Genomic DNA, 16,939 nt, shown 5'->3' on the forward strand with positions numbered 1-16,939 from the left:
TTATACTGCTCAAGAAGCTATAATCCTATTGTTACTTAACAAAATACAGGAATGCTTTTAATGGTCACGATTTTTGTTTATTAAGTCACTAATATAATATGCCAATTGTTATATATACATTTTAATTTTCATAACAATTTGAAATATGTTGAGATCCTGAGACAATTTGACTTGTGCTCTTGGTAAAACACATTATTTGATTAAATTTGTTCTAATATCCTCAATGAAGCAATGTAATTTACAGGCTTATAAGCCAAAAGATAACTAGCAAGAAAATAGCCTGTGCACCATTTTTTTTCTAAAATGTTGTTTCAAGGTGTGTGCATTTATGGCATTTATCTTTGACTGAAATAGAGCATGAGTTGAAAGTGCTGCTGAACTCTCATTTAATTCTAATTGGTTCAAGCAGTGACGCACCCTGAAACACCATTCCTCCCACCCTTGGCATTCCAGCCTGCCTAACACTTTGTTAATGAGATTTACGCATACACTCCTGAAATAGAAAGGGTGAGATTTTTGTATATATATATATATATATATAATAGAAATGTGAGAAATGTCCTGGTTTCTTGTCACCGGAGCACCAAGCAAAAGGGTGTTGCTTTTGGGATTTGCCCATTTGCTCCTTTTTGTTTCCTTTTTGGACATTTCGGACATTTTGCCCTAATTGGAACATGCACCATGAAATGCGCATATTCTTAGACGAGTAAAAACAGACTTGGTTTAGGAATTGGTGCCGCATTAGTTTCCTAAAACAAAAGATGAAGTGTGAAAATACCCACTGGAAAAAAAAAATTAGAAAAGGGATCTTCAGAAATGCAACTGTTTTCTGTTCCGCTGGAAACAGATGAGAAAATAATTCCTACTGATGTACCTATATGTTTTTTTTTCTGTGTTTCTGTCTATCTTTAGGAATCTATTTTAATCCCTGTGAAAGTGACTCTGTGTCTGTACAGTCGGGAGAATAAGCAGAACATTGTTGTGTTAGGGTGCCATATAAGGCCTGGTTAACCATGGTAAACCATTATTATTATTATTATTATTATTATTATTATTATTATTATTATTATTATTATTATTATTATTTATTTCTTAGCAGACACCCTTATCCAGGGCGACTTACAGTTGTTACAAAATATCACATTACAAAATATCACATTACAGATAAGAGCAGTTACAAAATACAATAAAGTCAGTAGTAAATAATAGTAAAATCAAATAAGAGAATATAAATACAGTACAGAATTACGTTTGAAAGCGATTTTGACTAAGAGCAGTTAAACTTATAGTAACAATATTTGCTTATAAGAGTAAATTCCATTAAGAGCAAGTAGTCAGTACAATAAATGGGTAAGAACGATTTCAAACAAGAGCAAATACAAAAAACGTGAATATGGTTTCCTTTAGGAGTAAAATCAAGTACAGCATACAGAAAATATAATAATAATTGAGAGCAGGTAGTAGAATACAGCAAAGTGTAGAGCAGTTAAGTGCAAATACTGATACAACTGGTTGCCATATAGTCCAGTATAGTCGAGAGTTGTGAGGTTTACAGATGCTGTCTGAACAGGTGTGTCTTGAGGAGGCGCCGGAAGGTGGTCAGGGAGGTGGTAAGGGGAGGAGAAGGAGCAGGCTCTGGAAGCGGGGGAGTGGAAGGGAGGTACAGCTAATTTGCCGGTGGCAGAGGAGCAGAGAGGATGAGAGGGGGTGTAGGGAGAAATAATAGTCTGGAGATAGGAAGAAGCAGAAAGGTTGAGACAGCGATAGGCAAGTAGAAGAGATTTGAATTGGATGCAAGTGGTGATAGGGAGTCAGTGGAGGGAGCGGAGCAGGGGAGTAGAGTGGGAGAAACGAGGAAGGGAAAAGACAAGGCGAGCACAAAAGCTGGAACAGAAAAGCCCAAACTATAGTAATTCAACAAAACAATAAAACACAAAGGCAAAAGCAGGAAGGCGGGACAATGACATGCAAAGCTTGAACATATGCTTAGATTACCGTATGTGTTCACAAAGTTAGTCTGTAGATCAAACCCGCTCTGCAGGTCCAGACTAATGTGCCATCTGCTATGAAAAGCAAGGCGCCAGTTGACTCAACTCACTCAACTACCGGAGAGAATTTTCATAACACTTAAAGTTGTTTTGAGTTGACTGGAATAGAAACCTGTTAATTGTCACACTTACAAAGAAACAAAGCCCTGGTGGTCAAAATACAATTTGCACCATTTTTTGTGAAAGGAACCTCAAATTAGTAGCTCAGAAGGTTCATGTACGGAATCTGGCTAAGGTGTCTGTTAACAGTTTTTATTTTTATACATAAACAACAGTGCACATGACTTGTGAGGACTGCTGTAACCTGTGGAGAGTGAATACTATGTGAATATTTGAATTCACATGCAGTACTGCGGGAAAATCACCAGATATGGTATCTAAAGTAGTACCTGTTCAGTCAGGATCATGCACTTGAGCTTTCTGTTTTAGTAGTGCGCTTCAGTTGATGTTTTGTAGTGTGAAAATGGCTGCTACAATGTGTTCAGCTTTTTTCCCAAGCTCTGTCTTCATAGGATATGTGAATAAAATATCAGAGCAACATTTAAGATGTTGCAGGTCACAGCAATGGTAAGTAATGCAGGTTATGTAACTCTATGGGGTAACCTATCATTGTATAACAGAAAATGAATATATTATTACTTTTTTTTTTTTAATTTAGTAGTCGCCAATTCATTTTTTGTTGTTTTCTCCCCAATTTAGTAGTGCCCAATTATTTTGTTTAGCTCAGCTCACCACCACCACCCCTGCGCTGACTTGGGAGAGGCAAAGACGAACACACACTGTCCTCCGAGGCGTGTGCTGTTAGCCACCTGCTTTTTTACACACTGCAGACTCACCATGCAGCCACCCAGAGCTACAGTGTCGGAGAACAACAGAGCTCTGGGCAGCTTACAGACAAGCCCGCACGCGCCTGGCCAGACCACAGGGGTTGCTGGTGCGCAGTAGCCGAGGACACCCTGGCCGACCTAACCCTCCCTCCCCCCGGCGGTGCTCGGCCAATTGTGTGCCGCCCCCTGGGAGCTCCCGTCCTTGGTCAACAAAGGAACAGACTATAGGGCGCATCCTGCACTCTACGCGAGTGCTTTTACTGGATGCGCCACTCGGGACCCCCTTATATTATTACTTTTTTGAAGGGAATATTAGCACAACCCTGCCAGCAATCAATAATAACCCAACACTGCAGGCTAAATGCTTAAATTAGGAGTTTAATCAATTGATCAGTTTTAATCTATTAACCTAATCTGACTGAATTATATTATTATATAACTGAATGATATTATTATACAATTATAATATAATTATATATTATATATATAAAACAAAGATTGCTCTGGTAGTAAACAAATTAATAATAACCTTGAAAAAATGTTCGCTGGTATTTTAGTTATTGCCTACGACATTGTAATACATTCACAATTACAAGTGATAACGAGATGTGTCACGTAATTCTTGATGGTATTAGGATCTAAACTTCATTTCCATTTAATAAATGGGACTGACAGAATATTTGGATAAGTGATGAATAGATCAATTTCTTTTTGGATAAATGTATAATTGTTGTTTCAACTTGTTTAATCAAATAGATGGCAGACATTCCGTGGTAATGGAGCCTGATCATTAAAAATAATGATCTTCCACAATTAGACTGGCTGAAAAAGGGCTTTTAAAATACATTTTTAACAGAGCAAATGTATTGTTTTTTGGTTTTCCATTTTCTTTCAGCACATTCCTTATTTACTATGGTACACCATACAATAACTGTAGCTTTAAATAACAGAAATACCATGAGTGTGAGCTGCCATATACCCAGCAATGAATGAGTCACACAGCAAAAAAAAAAAAAACTTAAAAGAAATAAATGTTCTTACCTCTATTAGCACACAACGTTATCTGTGCAGAAAAGCTTTTGAAATGTTTTACAGTAAATCGCTTGCAAAAAAACAAACAAAAAAACAAAAACAAACGTAAAATACTGGTAACTATTTTTTAATTAGGAGTTTGTAAACGTTTGTGCATTTGTATAAGTATTTAAATTACCAATAGGTGCTCAAATCTATTAGCGAAAGTAATTACAAATATCTAGTAGACTACATGTGTAAGTGCTGATATATGTTGTTTGTTGAGTAACTTGTTCACAGTTTATTCAAGTAATGTCTGAATCCAGTTGTTTGATTTCTACAACTTGTCATTCAAACCGGAGACTAGCTGCTCTTCCTATTGGGCATATTGTAATGCCGCTGACATCGACAGACAACAGAGGTAGGGTTGTCAACTGGCTCCATAATTCCGGGACACTTTAAGACAGGTCAGGTTTTTCAACTCACCTCTCTAACTGCAAATTAATTGATTTTACTGAACATGTGAGTATGAATTGCGTGAACTGTCGCTAAAGGAATTTAATTGGTTTTGCTAACTATTACTAAAACAAAAGCACACACCTGTCCGGGGGCAGGAATTACTAGAACAGAGATTTTCTTTCATCACGTAGAAAAAAGTCAAATACAGTATTCCGTTGCATATCCAACTGCGGTGGGACCAGAGTAAGGGTGGATATGTAAAATGGCGGATAAATGAATCCTGTTTTAAATACCACAGATGTAACAATTGCTATATTCACACAATTACTGTTTTGAGATTCAGCTTTTATTAGGGAACTCCCCTAAATCCCTTGTTTAGAAAGGTACAGGGTATCAATTCTTGTGACAGAGTAGCCGTCTGCCGTGTGGGTGCATGCATTCGCTGCTGAGTGACAGGCAGGAGATCAAGATGGAGGTTGAAGTTGATAAGGCCTGCAGGCTAACAGGATCTATTTACATATCAACACACTGAACAGCTCATGTGACACTACCAGCAATGTTACGAAAACTTTGGTAGGATCTACAATCTCTGAACTAATCTTCTCTGTTCAATAATAAACTAACGTTGCTGAAGAGGTTGATCATGGAGGATAAACGGTTTGGGCAGATATATGGTTTGGGCGGATATGTGACGGGCGGATTTGCGACGGATTACTGTACATAAAAGAATAGTGTATTTATGTACTTTTCAGGTTAAAGGGAATCTCTGGTCCATTTTTTAATATACAGACATACTTCTTACATGCCTTAGAGACATATCCCCTCCCCAAAGTGAAAACATATTTTCCGCCCCCCCCCCCCCCCCCCCCCCCCCCCCAGCGATTTCATTTTTCAGTCGGGGGGGTGCAAGCCCCTCCTGCCTCCCGCTGTTCTGCCGCTAGAGCTCAGGACTAATAAACTCCATGAAGAGGTTTCTCTCTCAGTCAATTTGACGATCTCCCTTTTTCATGGCCAGTTCATTGAAGGATTCTGTTGTAGCTCTAACAGAACATGATATGTGCACTGACTATAGCATTCCCTAAGTGCCTTATCGACACAGATCATGGTGAAAATAAATATAAAATATTTACTGTACAATGGAACAATACAGGAGTTATTGTTTGCAGCACTAAACCCTTGTGATGAAATTGCCTTTCGGTTTCAATGCTCTACATGGCCGAACTGTCACACCCATTGTGTTTGTTGTAATCAAAAGTTTGGCAGACAATGAGCCATTGTGAATCAGTCAAAAAAAAAAAAGCTTCTGTGTACAGCACTGCAGCCATATCTCTGGAGAAACATGTTCTGGCATAAGTTCCATCGTGCATCTGTCACAAGTACTGCAGCAGGAAATGATGTGCCTTTGAAGATTTGTTTGATATTGAAAATACAGGGGCAAAGTTTCTTCAAATAACCACCAGCCAAGCCTGTGAAAGTTTTTATATTTTAGATACAGTTATCTGGGATCTGGGCACTATTTGAAATATCAAATCTTCATTCCTCACGTCAACCAAACTCTGCTTAAGCTACTTGGCACAACAACATTTTCATGTTGAGAATTCATAGCAACATGTAGAAAAAACGTATGACATTTATTTCAGTTTGTTATCAATAGTGAATATATTACTAACTAGCTGAAGGATTAATCAAGTAGGTTGCATTTCCATACTTTGGCATAATAGTGAATTACACCTATAAAACAAAATCTATAACCTGATTTACTGTATACTAGGTTTAGCTGCCGCCCTAGATATTACATTTATATGACAGGAGTTAAAATACATCACAGAATGTGCTTGAGATTAAACGAATATGAAAAGCAAACAAAAGTGTAATGCATACAGGGACCGTATGTTGCCCTTGTCAGATAATGTTAGTCACAAGATCTGTTAATAATTAACCTTTGCATTGAATGTTTATGGTTACAGCAGGCAGCTGCATGCCAATTACAGTCTCTTTGCGCTGCAGGTTAGAGGACATTCCTTTACTTATACCGCAGCCCAGCATTCTCACCACTTTCTGTCACTGCCTCCTTGAGACAGTAGAGGCCTGTGTGCATCCTGAAGAAAAGTATTGTCAACAATGCCAGGTGAGATTCAAACCATGTTCGCTACCAGTTATTCAGCAAGCCGGCATAAATAGAACAGTTTTTTAATGATTGAAAATAAACTGCCAAGCATAGGCTTTAGAAAATAAAATAGTTATTAATGTATAGCATTTCTGATGACATCGCTCTCTGAATCCACAGTAATCCTCAGTAATGTATAGCATTTCCGATGACACCGCTCTCTGAATCCACAGTAATACTCAGTAATGTGGCTCAGGGCAGCAGTGTGGAGTAGTGGTTAGGGCTCTGGACTCTTGACCGGAGGGTCGTGGGTTCAATCCCAGGTGTGGGACACTGCTGCTGTACCCTTGAGCAAAGTACTTTACCTAGATTGCTCCAGTAAAAACCCAACTGTATAAATGGGTAATTGTATGTAAAAATAATATGTAAAAAATAATGTAATTGTATGTAAAAATAATGTGATATCTTGTAACAATTGTAAGTCGCCCTGGATAAGGGCGTCTGTTAAATAATAAAAAAATAATAATTGACTGTGTTGTATAAAAGACCTTGAACAGGAAGCTGTTAGTTTGTAAAGTGATAGAAGTAAAGCTTTCTGGGAGTTTGAAAGGGACAATGTGATGAGGGCATTACCAATCAGTACCAGTGGTGTAGTCCTAAATCTTAAAGTACTGGAACGCCAATTAAAATATAGATTTTTCTAAAACAAATTATACAAACTTCTGTTTTATTTGTACATTGAACTTGAGGTAACAGATTGGTGTTTTTCCAGCCAAATTTGGCTTGTTTTGAAAGCATCTCGGGTTAATGTTGCCTTTGGTGGTTTAGTTATTTTTGGCTATTTTTATCATGCATGTTTCTTTTTTCTATTCCTTTCGATCATCACCAGCACATAACTTCAATCACCACTAAGCCCTGTATAGTATTAGTATCCTCCCCCCATCTTATTTCTGGAGCTCTGCATCCAATAAAATTACGCATCACCCAAACACTCAGTTATTTTTTATTCGATTTAAGAATGGTATCAGGGTGGCAGTGTGGCAGTGTGGTAGGGGGGCAGTGTGGCAGGGTGGCAGGGTGGCAGGGTGGCAGGGTGAAAACCCTGCCAGTGCACGTATGTATGTGTGGGTGTGGGGAATATTGGGGTGGCAGGGAGGGGGTTAAATTTCTCCCTGTCAAAATATGTAGGAATGTGGCTGGAGCCATGAATTGAATAACTGATTAAATAATTAAGGCTCCAGCCACAGGTGTATAAATAGGGTGATCACGGGAGTCAGGTAAGAAAGGATTGGTGTTGGTGTTGGTGTTGGTGTTGGTGTTGGTGTTGGAGTGCTGTGTTTCATGTTCGTGTTGCTGTGTTGGTGTTAGAGGTGGAGGGCTGTGTTCCATGTTTCATGTTTGTGTTGCTGTGTTGGAGGTGGAGGGCTGTGTTCTGTGTTTCATGTTCGTGTTGCTGTGTTGGTGTTGGTGTTGGAGGTGGAGGGCTGTGTTCCGTGTTTCATGTTCGTGTTGCTGTGTTGGTGTTGGAGGTGGAGGGCTGTGTTCCATGTTTCATGTTTGTGTTGCTGTGTTAGAGCTGGAGGGCTGTGTTCTGTGTTTCATGTTCATGTTGCTGTGTTGGTGTTGGAGGTGGAGGGCTGTGTTCTGTGTTTCATGTTTGTGTTGCTGTGTTGGTGTTGGTGTTGGAGGTGGAGGGCTGTGTTCCGTGTTTCATGTTCGTGTTGCTGTGTTGGTGTTAGAGGTGGAGGGCTGTGTTCTGTGTTTCATGTTCATGTTGCTGTGTTGGTGTTGGAGGTGGAGGGCTGTGTTCCGTGTTTCATGTTCATGTTGCTGTGTTGGTGTTGGAGGTGGAGGGCTGTGTTCTGTGTTTCATGTTCATGTTGCTGTGTTGGTGTTGGAGGTGGAGGGCTGTGTTCTGTGTTTCATGTTCATGTTGCTGTGTTGGTGTTGGAGGTGGAGGGCTGTGTTCTGTGTTTCATGTTGGTGTTGCTGTGTTGGTGTTGGTGTTAGAGGTGGAGGGCTGTGTTCTGTGTTTCATGTTCATGTTGCTGTGTTGGTGTTGGAGGTGGAGGGCTGTGTTCTGTGTTTCATGTTGGTGTTGCTATGTTGGTGTTGGTGTTAGAGGTGGAGGGCTGTGTTCTGTGTTTCATGTTGGTGTTGCTGTGTTGGTGTTGGTGTTAGAGGTGGAGGGCTGTGTTCCGTGTTTCATGTTGGTGTTGCTGTGTTGGTGTTGGTGTTGGAGGTGGAGGGCTGTGTTCCGTGTTTCATGTTTGTGTTGCTGTGTTAGAGCTGGAGGGCTGTGTTCCGTGTTTCATGTTCGTGTTGCTGTGTTGGTGTTAGAGGTGGAGCGCTGTGTTCCGTGTTTCATGTTGGTGTTGCTGTGTTGGTGTTGGTGTTAGAGGTGGAGGGCTGTGTTCCATGTTTCATGTTTGTGTTGCTGTGTTGGTGTTAGAGGTGGAGGGCTGTGTTCCATGTTTCATGTTTGTGTTGGTGTTAGAGCTGGAGGGCTGTGTTCTGTGTTTCATGTTCATGTTGCTGTGTTGGTGTTGGAGGTGGAGGGCTGTGTTCTGTGTTTCATGTTTGTGTTGCTGTGTTGGTGTTGGTGTTAGAGGTGGAGAGCTGTGTTCCGTGTTTCATGTTTGTGTTGCTGTGTTGGTGTTGGTGTTAGAGGTGGAGGGCTGTGTTCTGTGTTTCATGTTCATGTTGCTGTGTTGGTGTTAGAGGTGGAGGGCTGTGTTCTGTGTTTCATGTTCATGTTGCTGTGTTGGTGTTGCTGTGTTGGAGGTGGAGGGCTGTGTTCTGTGTTTCATGTTTGTGTTGCTGTGTTGGAGGTGGAGGGCTGTGTTCCGTGTTTCATGTTCGTGTTGCTGTGTTGGAGGTGGAGGGCTGTGTTCCGTGTTTCATGTTGGTTTTGCTGTGTTGGTGTTGGTGTTAGAGGTGGAGGGCTGTGTTCCGTGTTTCATGTTGGTGTTGCTGTGTTGGTGTTGGTGTTAGAGGTGGAGGGCTGTGTTCCGTGTTTCATGTTGGTGTTGCTGTGTTGGTGTTGGTGTTGGAGGTGGAGGGCAGTGTTCCGTGTTTCATGTTGGTGTTGCTGTGTTGGTGTTGGTGTTAGAGGTGGAGGGCTGTGTTCCATGTTTCATGCTGGTGTTGCTGTGTTGGTGTTGGTGTTAGAGGTGGAGGGCTGTGTTCCATGTTTCATGCTGGTGTTGCTGTGTTGGTGTTGGTGTTAGAGGTGGAGGGCTGTGTTCCGTGTTTCATGTTGGTGTTGCTGTGTTGGTGTTGGTGTTAGAGGTGGAGGGCTGTGTTCCGTGTTTCATGTTCGTGTTGCTGTGTTGGTGTTGCTTTGTTGGAGGTGGAGGGCTGTGTTATGTGTTGGTGTTGCTGTGTTAAAGGTGGAGGGCTGTTTTCTGTGTTTCATGTTCGTGTTGCTGTGTTGGTGTCCTGTTTGTATAGTGCGTGTGTTTTTGTATAGACCTTTTGTTATGGCCCTTGTGCCTTTTTATTGAATGTGTTTTGTTTAGTGTTTGTGTTTATTATTAGACGTGTGCAATAGCGCTTCACTGCAGCTTTCTGTGGCGTTGAGTCTCTCTTCCGTGCCGATAACATCTGGGCCGTGATGCTGCCCTGTCACAGAGCATTACTCTCCCTTATGAAGTGGTCCCACTTAGTTGAATGTCTACTATATTGTAGTTTGAAAGCATTATGTGGGAGTTTGAAGACCACTCATCTGAAAAATAAGTGAACTACAAATGCAGCTAATAAGTATTCCTAAGCACAGTTACATTAAGTGCTTGTGGGAACCTTCATGGGTTATATCCACAGTAACTGATAAAAATCAATAGCACATTAAACAACAGCAAATTAATATTGTCATCTGGTTAAGAATATTCATGGTTGAGTACCTGGGAGTCATAGGTCAATGAATACATTGAGGAAGTTCATAATATGTAATTGTTGCCAAAACATGAATGGTGTGCTACACAAACATTGGATTATTCTTAGCATACATATTTCTAGGTTCTTGGAATTTTACTATTTTTTCTTTAAAAATAGCATTATCAAATACAGTCACCCTCAGTGAGCGATGGACAGTATAAGCTCCCACACAATAACCTGACATTCAAAATGTCCCCCATCACTAGTACAGTAAACAAAACAAACAAGCGTGTATGCAGATTTTTATACACTAATAGAAAAGATGTATTAAAACCTATGAATGTAATAAAAAGTACAGTAATCCGCCATGTATCTGACTGCGATGGGACCAGAGTTAGGGTGGATATGTAAAAAGACGGATAAATTTCTCATGTTTTAAATACCATTATACACAGCTGTAACAATTACTGTGTTGAGATTCATCTTTTATTAGAGAGCTCCCCTAAATCCCTTGTTCAGGGTATTAATGCTTGTGACAGAGTAGCCGTCTGCCGCGTGGGTGCGTGCATTTGCTACTGAGTGACAGGCAGGAGATCAAGACGGAGGTTGGAGTTGATACGCTCCGCATGCGAACAGGATTTATGTACGTATTGTAGCACTGAGCTGCATGGTTTCCGGGATATAATGAGATAGAACAGTTGCAGTTCAAAGCAGTAGGAAACCGCTGGAATTTTTTTTTTTTTTTTTTTAGCTTTTAGTGAACAATGGCTCTCATTTCTCTCCTCTCACTCGCAAACTCAACCTCTCTCTTGCAATTCTCCCATATCCTGCTTCTCTCTTTTAAACTGTCATCTCCACACACACCTAAGTCCCTCCCCCTTCCTCACTCATTGGTCCAACACTCCCAATCTGATTGGTCGTGTCAGACCTGCTTCCGCCCCCTCAGTGACGCACTCACACACAGGCAGTCTTTCAGCTCTTAAGCCACACATGCTCAGAGAACGCTAACAGATCTGAACAAGAATAACACTCTTTAAAAACACACATTATTTACAGAGTACTCACATCTCCTTCCCCAGTCCATAATCAGGCCCATTCCCACATTGTCCCCAGCTTTTTGAAGCAACGTGGCATTGTTTGCTGACTGACAGAGTTCCAAGCATGCTTTAGCAAGCGCACAGCATTTAACAGAGACATTTTATTTACACTGAATTTCCGTGTTGATGTGCATCACTTTCCCCTTTCCAGCCATGCTTGCTGTTGCAGTCAGTGCTGTTTTTTCAAACTGTAAAAACCTGACACTGCATACAGGGATTAAATAGCCAAGGTACAGTACAGGGGTAATTGCTCAGCAACGAGGTGCAAACAGCTGAGTTTGCCAAAATATACGGTGTGCTTAACACAGTATAAGCGATGCCTTTGTTATTGAAATCAATGAGAATGGCAAACAGCAAACGCTATTTGTCCGATATAAACGGATGCCTGAAATAACCCTGTACGGTGTAAGTGGTGGACACTGTATATATATATATATATATATATATATATATATATATATATATATGTGTGTGTGTGTGTGTGTATATATTTAATGGTGGTCTACTGCAATTGCATTTTTATTGACAATGATGATTACAATAGAAATAGCTCACTACCTCTTGTTAACACAGAACCAGTAAGCACAACAGGTAAGGAAGTGGGGGTTGTATTGATGTCATGGTCTAATCTTTTGTTACTTTTTGGAACATATTCTCAACAAAAATCTTGTATTCAAAGATCATCTGCTCATGTTTATTCTGGTTGATACACGTGAGATTGTGGTGCCCCAAGGTTTATATCTCAGTGAGGTACAGTATGTGTAACGGACCAGTGTTGTTTGATGGACTGGCGTTTCTGATTCTGTCCCGTCGGTGAGATGAGGCGAGGTTAAAACTCTAAAACCATGGCCGCCTCTCTTGCGTTGTGGTTAAAACACGTGCTTGTTGTGTGCAGGGTCACCAGTTCATGCCCAGCCTCTGCCCTATTACATACGCTACAGAAAGACCGGTCAGGCTAGGCACAGTCAACCTATCCAGTATCTGTAACGATTCTATACGTCTATGTGTGTATATGATGTGCACTGCGTTTAATAAGTCAGTCCGTAGTAACAATTAAGCTTTGAGCAACATGCGAGGCTTCCCTTTATTATTACAGTTACGTCACTATGGGAGCCCCACTAGTCCATACTAGAAACATAGGCTTATCCGTACAGTATCTACTCCATAGCAAGACTTCACTAATAACCTTCAATTACATCCAATGATATGTGACAAGGTAACAATTGACCACATGCAGCGGCTTCCATAAGTATTGACAGACTGAGGTTTCAGACAATCAATCAACCATTTGGCTGTCTGTGTTACTAGTTAATCTGATTAATGAATAGATATAGATTTTATGTGGCAATGCATATATATATATATATATATATATATATATATATATATATATATATATATATATATATATATATTATGATAAGGTGTGGGGTAAAGTCTTGGATGGGCAGTACATCAGAGCACAAATTCTGCGAAGCCCCTATCCTTTATGAAATATGTATGTGGTTATAGGTTACAAGGAAATGTAGTCTACATGGTTTTAATGGTGAACATTAATAAAATTACATTTCCCAAGATTCTTTGGTCTGCAGGACAGGTGCTGCTCAATCGGATAATGCTTAGCACCTGCAGCTTGTTATCTGTGTGAATATATAAGGCAGTCTCTAGCCTCATTCAGGTTTGGGAGTTTGAGGAGTGAGACCTGTGAGCATTGTGTTTTGGTGAATTGTGAGTAAAACAGTTTCTGCCTATATATATATATATATATATATATATATATATATATATATATATATATATATATATATATATAAAAAAAAATTCATTACCTAGCATTTTAGGATTGAGACATAATTAAAAAAAAAAAAAAAAAAAAAAAGTTTTATGAACATAATTGAAATTATTATTATTTTTTTTTTTTAAATCATATAAGCAAAGAAACTACAAAATAGTATAGCAAAAGTCTACCGGAAGCCATAATAGTAGTACAGTATTTTATTTCACATTTCAAATGTCATATTTCAGTTGTCATAGCTGTATGTAATTTAATATGTTAACATAACATTATTCAGCAGGTTTCATACGACTTAATGAAGCAAAATTAGTTAATTCTATGGAGGGATGCAAAACTTTTGGCCAAAACTGTGTGTATATGTGTAATATATATATATATATATATATATATATATATATATATATATATATATATATATATATATATTTAGGTTGTTATTTGGCAGATGCCTTTATCCAAGGTGACGTAGTGTTTTTCAAACATTAAAATACAATATATTATATATACACAACATTACACAGTGTAACAACAATTCAGTCACATTATGAAGTTACCGTGAATTTCTTTGTAGTAAAATTGAAAAATTGAAAATATGTACAGTATTGCAAAACTGATTTTTAGAAAATTGCAAAATATAAAGTGATCAGACGAATCCAAAACATAACTTTTTTCAATATGTTTGGAGGAAGAGTTCATCAAAGTTCATCGAGCCCAGAGTTAAACATGGTGGAGGTAGTGTGATGGCATGGGCTTGCTTTTCTTACTCAGACACTGGTGACCGCTGTATTGATGAAGGATCAATGAATGCTGCAAAATATCAATTGCCTTGAGGCAACAATAGTCTTCCCAAGGGGCATTAAATTTTCCACTATTAGCTCGGTCTGCAGTACATATTTAATACGAGTCAGTCAAAATAATAAGCAAGGCAAGGTTGGATAGTAAATATGACTTTATATACTGTAAATGCGTAAATAAATATTGACATATATTTTGTTTAAATATAGCTGATACAGCATAAGTAAATACATAATTAACATAAATAAATAACAGAATGTTTTTGAAGTTTGATAATGTGTGAATACTATAAATCACACATCAAATGTCACTCGCATGCAAAATTAGATCTTTTGATTTGTATAATGCATATTACTAAAACAAAAAGTTGTATTAATCCACTAGCAAATCATTATACGTAGCAACTCTGTAGCACCGCTGCTGTGTATGGAACAGAGTATATTATGCCAAAGCACTCGTGGGGTGGGTGCCTATAGCGGTTGTAGTGCTTCAGTAAAATACGTACTGTATCAGTGTACGAGACATTTTGTAAGAGAAGTATTATAGTAGAATATGTTTGAAACATACAAAATATACGCTAACACTAAATTTTAATTTCGAAAACTGAGCACCGTCCGCCCCTCCTCCCTTCAGTTCGTGTTATCCAGAAGCATAACTTTAATTTCTTCATTCGCTATCTCGACAGCAAAGCATTGTATAGCGTAAGCTGTATTGAAAGACATGTCTTGAAACCCCTCTGCTGTTGGGGATTTTTTTGTTAAATACCCAGACGACCAAAAAAAACTGTGCAAGCAACTCATATCATGGAGGCAAAACCAATCTCTGGGGTCACTTGACAAGCGTAAGTTCATTTGTAATTAAGTAATATGAGAGAACTGGTCAGGGGTCTGAATACTTTTGCAAGGCACTGTGTGTGTGTGTATATATATATATATATATATATATATATATATATATATATATATATATATAATGAATCACTGGTTGGAAATTCTGGTTGTTTTGTTTGTTTTGTGTTTTGCTAGTAAAGATTTTGCTAATAAAATACGCTAAGGCATTTAAAGTCCTTCCAGTGTACCGTGTGTACTTAAAAGGACAGACACCTGTCTGAAACGCAACACTCCTGGTGAAAAGGTCTCAATACTTTACAATATAGCCTTTTTAATGCCATTGTATTCAATGTATTCAAAATGTAGGCCTACAATACTCTTTAGGTTCTCTAAGCTATTCTATAATGTTAACCAAGTTGTGTTTTATCTCGATTGCAGATTGTGCAAAATGCTGCTGCCAGTTTTAACAAGAACAAAGATGCACAAACACATGACCCCTGTGTTAGCAGCCTTACATTGGCTTCCTATACGGTTTATGACAGATTAAGGTCCTGCTTCTAACTTAAAGTTTTAAATGACCTTGCTCCCCCATATCTAAAAGATTTGCTGGCCCTGTGTCCCGAGTCGCTCTCTTCGGCCACAGGACGAAGGTTTACTTAGTATTCCACGGATACAGAAAAAAAGGCAGGTGGCAGAGTTAAGCTTCAGAGCCCCAAAGTTGTGGAATGATCTGCCACAATTTGTAAGAAAAAAACGGACTTTACCAACTTACAAAACCATCAATTATCCAACAGAATCAAGGATAAGGTATAACCTGTGTCTCTCTTTTAAAATTGGTCTAAATTGGTCTAGTCACTCTCTTCCTTCAATTCTGTTTCAATATGCAAGACTGATTCTATCCACAGCTCCATGACCTCTGTTAATAGATAGTTAACAGAGTTTTTAAATCCTGTACTTTCAAAGGTCATGCTGCAATTGCTTCCAGTACAGGATAAATCACCCACCATCATGCTAAACACCTTCAGTTTCCTTTGCTCTACATTGATGGCAAACATGGCAGTTGACAAAGCATTAGGGAGATAATCCTTTACAGACCATGTTTGTTCTAAAGGCAATAATTATTTATTTCTTAGCAGATGCCCCTAGCCAAGGCGACTTACAATTGTTACAAGATATCACATTATTTTTACATACAATTACATTATTTTTTACATACAATTACCCATTTATACAGTTGGGTTTTTACTGGAGCAATCTAGGTAAAGTACCTTGCTCAAGGGTACAGCAGCAGTATCCCCCACCTGGGATTGAACCCACGATCCTCCGGTCAGGAGTCCAGAGCCCTAACCACTACTCCACACTGCTGCCCCAATAATGCTGTGAGGTTCTTATTGAAATTTCTCAAATACTGTGGTGTTTTTTTTCGTCACTTGTTTTTTTAAATTGTTGATGTTAAGGTGCTTTTTACCCAAGTTCAAGAGCTGGTCTGCATATTAGTTCTTATAATAACCTGCTATAGTCATGACTCGTAGGTAACGTAATGTATTTATAGATGTAAGAACTAGCGACATCTAGTGCTCAACTAGTTCCATTTGCATTGCTGGCAATACACAGGTGTGTACTGGTTTGGCATTTAAAAAAATACTTTTCCGGACCTTCATACATGTCAACAGTCCCTATATGTTCGGGACAGTCCCGATTTCCTAGCTAATGTCCCGCGTCCCGATGCATAGGAAGAAAGCCCGATATTTACCCATAGAAAAAAAAAAAATTATTCTGCACAGTAGAGTTAGTGAAAACCACACGCTGTGCTCTTTGTGCGGCTGACACATCTGCTGATCACTAAATTATACAAAGGGAACAACGCTCCATTATGTCTATTTTGCGTATGACCCCCCCAGGAGACAAGCGTCCCGCTGAATGGTTTCCAAATGTTGGCAAGTATGGATCTAGCCTACAAGTATGTTACGCCTGTGTGTCTATGGCAAGCAATGAGAACTGAAGAGCAGCTTCTGAACTTGGGTTAAAGCTGAAAATATAGAAAATATCAAAAAGCAAAACAAAACAAAGCACAATACTTGAGTAATTGTATAC

This window comes from Acipenser ruthenus, chromosome 5 (genome assembly GCF_902713425.1).
Source record: "Acipenser ruthenus chromosome 5, fAciRut3.2 maternal haplotype, whole genome shotgun sequence".
NCBI classification, from domain to species: Eukaryota; Metazoa; Chordata; class Actinopteri; order Acipenseriformes; family Acipenseridae; genus Acipenser; species Acipenser ruthenus.